This window comes from Physeter macrocephalus, chromosome 4 (genome assembly GCF_002837175.3).
Source record: "Physeter macrocephalus isolate SW-GA chromosome 4, ASM283717v5, whole genome shotgun sequence".
NCBI lineage: Eukaryota > Metazoa > Chordata > Mammalia > Artiodactyla > Physeteridae > Physeter > Physeter macrocephalus.
The window spans coordinates 133092022-133098449 of NC_041217.1; positions in this window are offsets into that span (position 1 = coordinate 133092022).

Below are 6428 nucleotides of genomic sequence, written 5' to 3' on the forward strand. Positions count from 1 at the left end.
CTAGGTGGTTTGTGACCACCTAGAGGGGTGGGATAGGGAGGGTGGGATGGAGGGAGATGCAAGAGGGAAGAGATATGGGAACATATGTATATGTATAATTGATTCACTTTGTTGTAAAGCAGAAACTAACACAGCATTGTAAAGTAATTATACTCCAATAAAGATGTTAAAAAAAAAAAAGAATATGTATTCTGCTGCTTTCATATGGAATGCTCTATAAATATCAATTAAGACCATCTAGTCTAATGTATCATTTAAGACCTTTTTTCCTTATTAATTTTCTGTCTGGAAGATGTGTCCATTCGTATAAGTGGGGTGTTAACGTCCCCCCAAATTATTGTATTACTGTTGATTTCTCATTTTATGGCTGTTGACATTTGCCTTGTATTTTGATGTGCTCCTATTTCGGGTACATATATATTTTCAATCGTTTTATCTTCCTCTAAGATTTATCCTTAGATCATTATGTAGTGTTCTTCGTCTCTTGATAGTCTTTACTTTAAAGTCTATTTTGTCTTATACGAGTATTGCCACTCCAGCTTTCCTTTGATTTCCTTTTGAATGAAATACTTTTTCTCCATCCCATCACTTTCAGTCTGTATGTGTCTCTAGATCTGAAGTGGGTCTCTTATAGAAGTATACATATGGGCCTTGTTTTTATATCCACTTAGCCAGTCTTTGTCTTTTGCTCAGAGCATTTAGTCCATTAACGTTTAAGGTAATTATCAATATGTATGTTCTTATTGTCTTTTTGTTAATTGTTTTGGATTTGTTCTTATAGGTCTTTTTTTCCCTTTCCTCTTTGTTCTCTTCTCTTGTATTTTGATGACTCTCTTTAGTGTTGTGTTTGGATTCCTTTTTCTCTTTTGTGTGTAGATATATTATAGATTTTTGGTTTGTGGTTACCGTGAGGTTTTGGTATAGCTGTCTATATATATATATACATGACCATTTTAAGTTGCCGATCTCTTAATTTCAAATGAAATTTAAATATCCTGCATTTGTACTTTCCTTCTCTCGCAATTACTGGTTTTGATATCATATTTCACATTTAATTGTTTTGTGTATCCCTTAACTGCTTACTGTGGGTACAAATGATTTTATTACATTTTTCTTCTACCCCTGCTACAAGTTTGTGTGTGGATGATATCCTACCTTAACTGTATGTTTACCTTTACTGGTGAGCTTTCCAATTTCATAATTTTCTTGTTTCTAGCTGTGGCCTTTTCTGCCCAGAGAAGTTTTGTTTTTTAGCATTTGTTTTAAAGCTGGTTTCTTGGTGCTACATTCTTTTAGTTTGTGCTAGTTTTTAAAGCTTTTGAATTCTCCATCAAAACTGAATGAGAGCCTTGCTTGGTAGAATATTCATGGTTGCAGGTTTTCCCTTTCATCACTTTATTTATTTATTTATTTATTTATTTATTTATTTATTTATTTATTTTGGTATGCGGACCTCCCTCTGCCGCGGCCTCTCCCGTTGCGGAGCACAGGCTCCGGACGCGCAGGCCCAGCGGCCATGGCTCACGGGCCCAGCCGCTCCGCGGCATGTGGGATCCTCCCAGACCGGGGCACGAACCCATTTCCCCTGCATCGGCAGGCGGACGCGCAACCACTGCACCACCAGGGAAGCCCCTATTTATTTTTTAATAGATCTTTATTGGAGCATAATTGTTTCACAAGACTGTGTTAGTGTCTGTTGTATAACAAAGTGAATCAGCCATATGCATACATATATCCCCATATCCCCTCCCTCTTGAGCCTCCCTCCCACCTTCCTTATCTCACGTCTGTAGGTCATTGCAAAGCACCAAACTCATCTCCCTGTTCTATGCTGCAGCTTCCCACTAGCTAACTATTTTACATTCAGTAGTGTATATATGTCAATACTACTCTCACTTCACCCCAGCTTCCCCCTCCCGCCTGCATCCTCAAGTCCATTCTCTATGTTTATGTCTTTATTCTTGCCCTACTCCTAGGTTCATCAGTAGCATTTTTTTTTTAGATTCCATATATATGTGTTAGCATACAGTATTTGTTTTTCTCTTTATGACTTACTTCACTCTGAATGACAGACTCTAGGTCCATCCACCTCACTACAAATAACTCAATTTTGCTTCTTTTTACGGCTGAGTAATATTCCATTGTATATATGTGCCACATCTTCTTTATCCATCCATCTGTCAATGGAAATTTAGGTTGACTCCATGTCCTGGCTATTGTAAATAGTGCTGCAATGAACATTGTGGTGCACGTCTCTTTTTGAATTATGGTTTTCTAAGGGTCTATGCCCAGTAGTGGGATTGCTGGGTCATAAGGTGGTTCCATTTTTAGTTTTTTAAGGAACCTCCATACTGTTTTCCATAGTGGTTGTATCAATTTAGATTCCCACCAGCAGTGTACGAGGGTTCCCTTTTCACCACACCCTTTCCAACATTTATTGTTTCTAGCTTTTTTGACAATGACCATTCTGACCAGTGTGAGGCAATAACTCATTGTAGTTTTGATTTTCATTTCTCTAATAATTAATGATGTTGAGCATCTTTTCTTGTGCCCCTTGGCCATCTGTATGTCTTCCTTGGTGAAATGTCTATTTAGGTCTTCTGCCCATTTTAGGATTGGGTTGTTTGTTTTTTTGATATTGAGCTTCATGAGCTGTTTGTATATTTTGGAGATTAACCCTTTGTCTGTTGTTTCATTTGCAAATATTTTTGTGTAGATATATTATAGATTTTTGGTTTGTGGTTACCGTGAGGTTTTGGTATAGCTGTCTATATATATATATACATGACCATTTTAAGTTGCCGATCTCTTAATTTCAAATGAAATTTAAATATCCTGCATTTGTACTTTCCTTCTCTCGCAATTACTGGTTTTGATATCATATTTCACATTTAATTGTTTTGTGTATCCCTTAACTGCTTACTGTGGGTACAAATGATTTTATTACATTTTTCTTCTACCCCTGCTACAAGTTTGTGTGTGGATGATATCCTACCTTAACTGTATGTTTACCTTTACTGGTGAGCTTTCCAATTTCATAATTTTCTTGTTTCTAGCTGTGGCCTTTTCTGCCCAGAGAAGTTTTGTTTTTTAGCATTTGTTTTAAAGCTGGTTTCTTGGTGCTACATTCTTTTAGTTTGTGCTAGTTTTTAAAGCTTTTGAATTCTCCATCAAAACTGAATGAGAGCCTTGCTTGGTAGAATATTCATGGTTGCAGGTTTTCCCTTTCATCACTTTATTTATTTATTTATTTATTTATTTATTTATTTATTTATTTATTTTGGTATGCGGACCTCCCTCTGCCGCGGCCTCTCCCGTTGCGGAGCACAGGCTCCGGACGCGCAGGCCCAGCGGCCATGGCTCACGGGCCCAGCCGCTCCGCGGCATGTGGGATCCTCCCAGACCGGGGCACGAACCCATTTCCCCTGCATCGGCAGGCGGACGCGCAACCACTGCGCCACCAGGGAAGCCCCTATTTATTTTTTAATAGATCTTTATTGGAGCATAATTGTTTCACAAGACTGTGTTAGTGTCTGTTGTATAACAAAGTGAATCAGCCATATGCATACATATATCCCCATATCCCCTCCCTCTTGAGCCTCCCTCCCACCTTCCTTATCTCACGTCTGTAGGTCATTGCAAAGCACCAAACTCATCTCCCTGTTCTATGCTGCAGCTTCCCACTAGCTAACTATTTTACATTCAGTAGTGTATATATGTCAATACTACTCTCACTTCACCCCAGCTTCCCCCTCCCGCCTGCATCCTCAAGTCCATTCTCTATGTTTATGTCTTTATTCTTGCCCTACTCCTAGGTTCATCAGTAGCATTTTTTTTTTAGATTCCATATATATGTGTTAGCATACAGTATTTGTTTTTCTCTTTATGACTTACTTCACTCTGAATGACAGACTCTAGGTCCATCCACCTCACTACAAATAACTCAATTTTGCTTCTTTTTACGGCTGAGTAATATTCCATTGTATATATGTGCCACATCTTCTTTATCCATCCATCTGTCAATGGAAATTTAGGTTGACTCCATGTCCTGGCTATTGTAAATAGTGCTGCAATGAACATTGTGGTGCACGTCTCTTTTTGAATTATGGTTTTCTAAGGGTCTATGCCCAGTAGTGGGATTGCTGGGTCATAAGGTGGTTCCATTTTTAGTTTTTTAAGGAACCTCCATACTGTTTTCCATAGTGGTTGTATCAATTTAGATTCCCACCAGCAGTGTACGAGGGTTCCCTTTTCACCACACCCTTTCCAACATTTATTGTTTCTAGCTTTTTTGACAATGACCATTCTGACCAGTGTGAGGCAATAACTCATTGTAGTTTTGATTTTCATTTCTCTAATAATTAATGATGTTGAGCATCTTTTCTTGTGCCCCTTGGCCATCTGTATGTCTTCCTTGGTGAAATGTCTATTTAGGTCTTCTGCCCATTTTAGGATTGGGTTGTTTGTTTTTTTGATATTGAGCTTCATGAGCTGTTTGTATATTTTGGAGATTAACCCTTTGTCTGTTGTTTCATTTGCAAATATTTTCTCCCATTTTGAGGGTTGTCTTTTTGTCTTGTTTATGGTTTCCTTTGCTGTGCAAAAACTTTAAAGTTTCATTAGTACCCATTTGTTTACTATTGTTTTTAATTTCTGTTCCTCTAGGAGGTTGGTCAAAAACGATCTTGCTGTGGTTTATGTCAAAGAGTGTTTTTCCTATGTTTTCTTTTTTTTTTTTTTAACATCTTTATTGGAGTATAACTGTTTTACAATAGTGTGTTAGTTTCTCCTTTACAACAAAGTGAATCAGTTCTACATATACATATGTTCCCATATCTCTTCCCTCTTGTGTCTCCCTCCCTCCCACCCTCCCTATCCCACCCCTCTCATGGTCACAAAGCACAGAGGTGATCTCCCTGTGCTATGCGGCAGCTTCCCACTAGCTATCTAATTTACATTTGGTAGTGCATATATGTCCCTGCCACTCTCTCACTTCATCACAGCTTACCCTTCCCCCTCCCCACGTCCTCAAGTCCATGCTCTAGTAGGTCTGTGTTTTATTCCCATCCTACCACTAATCTCTTCATGACATTTTTTTTCTTAGATTACATATATATGTGTTAGCATACGGTATTTGTTTTTCTCCTTCTGACTTACTTCACTCTGTATGACAGACTCCAGGTCTATCCACCTCATTACAAATAACTCAGTTTCATTTCTTTTTATGGCTGAGTAATATTCCATTGTATATATGTGCCACATCTTCTTTATCCATTCATCTGTTGATGGACACTTAGGTTGCTTCCATGCCGTGACTGTCTTTAAATAAAAACCATTATTTCTCCTACTGGTTCCTTGGCTGCTGCTTCTGTTGTACAGATCTTCCTCAACTTACCATGGGGTTACGTCCCAGTAAACCCATGGTAAGTTGAAAATATCATAAATTGAAAATGCATTTAATACACCTGACGTGTCAAACATCACTGCTTAGCTTCACCTACATTCAGTGCACTCAGAACACCTAGGTTAGCCTATAGTTGGGCAAAATCATCTAATGCAAGGACTATTTTTTAATAAAGTGCTGACCATCTCGTGTAATTTATTGACTACTGTACTGACAAGCAGAGTGCTTGTCTGGGTCCGTGGTGGTTGCATCTATCCGCTGTCTCCTGGTGTGGTCGCGTGGCTGGTGGGGAGCTGGGGCTTTGCCACCCAGCATCAGGAGGAAGTGTCTTTCCCCATACGGTGGGCCCGAGGAAAGCTCAAAATTCAAAAGTCGAAGTAGTTTCTACTGAATGCGTATTGCTTTCGCATTACTGTAAAGTTAAAAAATCCTAAGTTGATTTTCTTACTCGTGAAAAGTATATTCAGTCACTCGGTAATACTGATTTCCGTTCAAGAACGCTATAGTCGAGTTGGAGAGAAAAGATGAACACACAGGAGGAGAGGCAAAGAATTTCCCCCTGAAAACTGGTTGGTATAGCGTGCTCTAGGATCTCAGAGGGAAAAGAATCAACAGAGGGTAGTCCTGGAGGGCTTTACGGAGGAGGTGGGAATTGAGCTTGTTCTTAGCGGATGGTTAGTATTGGAGCAGCTGGAGAGAACAGAGAGAGAGGGAAGGCGTTGAAGATGTGGAACAAGACGGATAAAGCGTGGAGGTGAGCAGAGAGCTGCGTGCTTGTCCCAGCCAATCCTGATGAACTCAAGTGATTAGTTCAGAACCGCTCCCGTGGGGGTGTCATCTCCATCCTCAAGGACCCCAGGAGTGGAGGCAGAGGACAGGTGGCGAGGAACGAGCGCAGCCCTGGGCCACGGGGAAGGTTCACCCACTGCACCCGGATGCCGAGGGGGAGGGGCTCCGAGGAGGGAGGGATGCTCAGGCGGGGACAGCGCTGCACAGATGCAGGGAATGGGGGGCGGGGCTGGGGG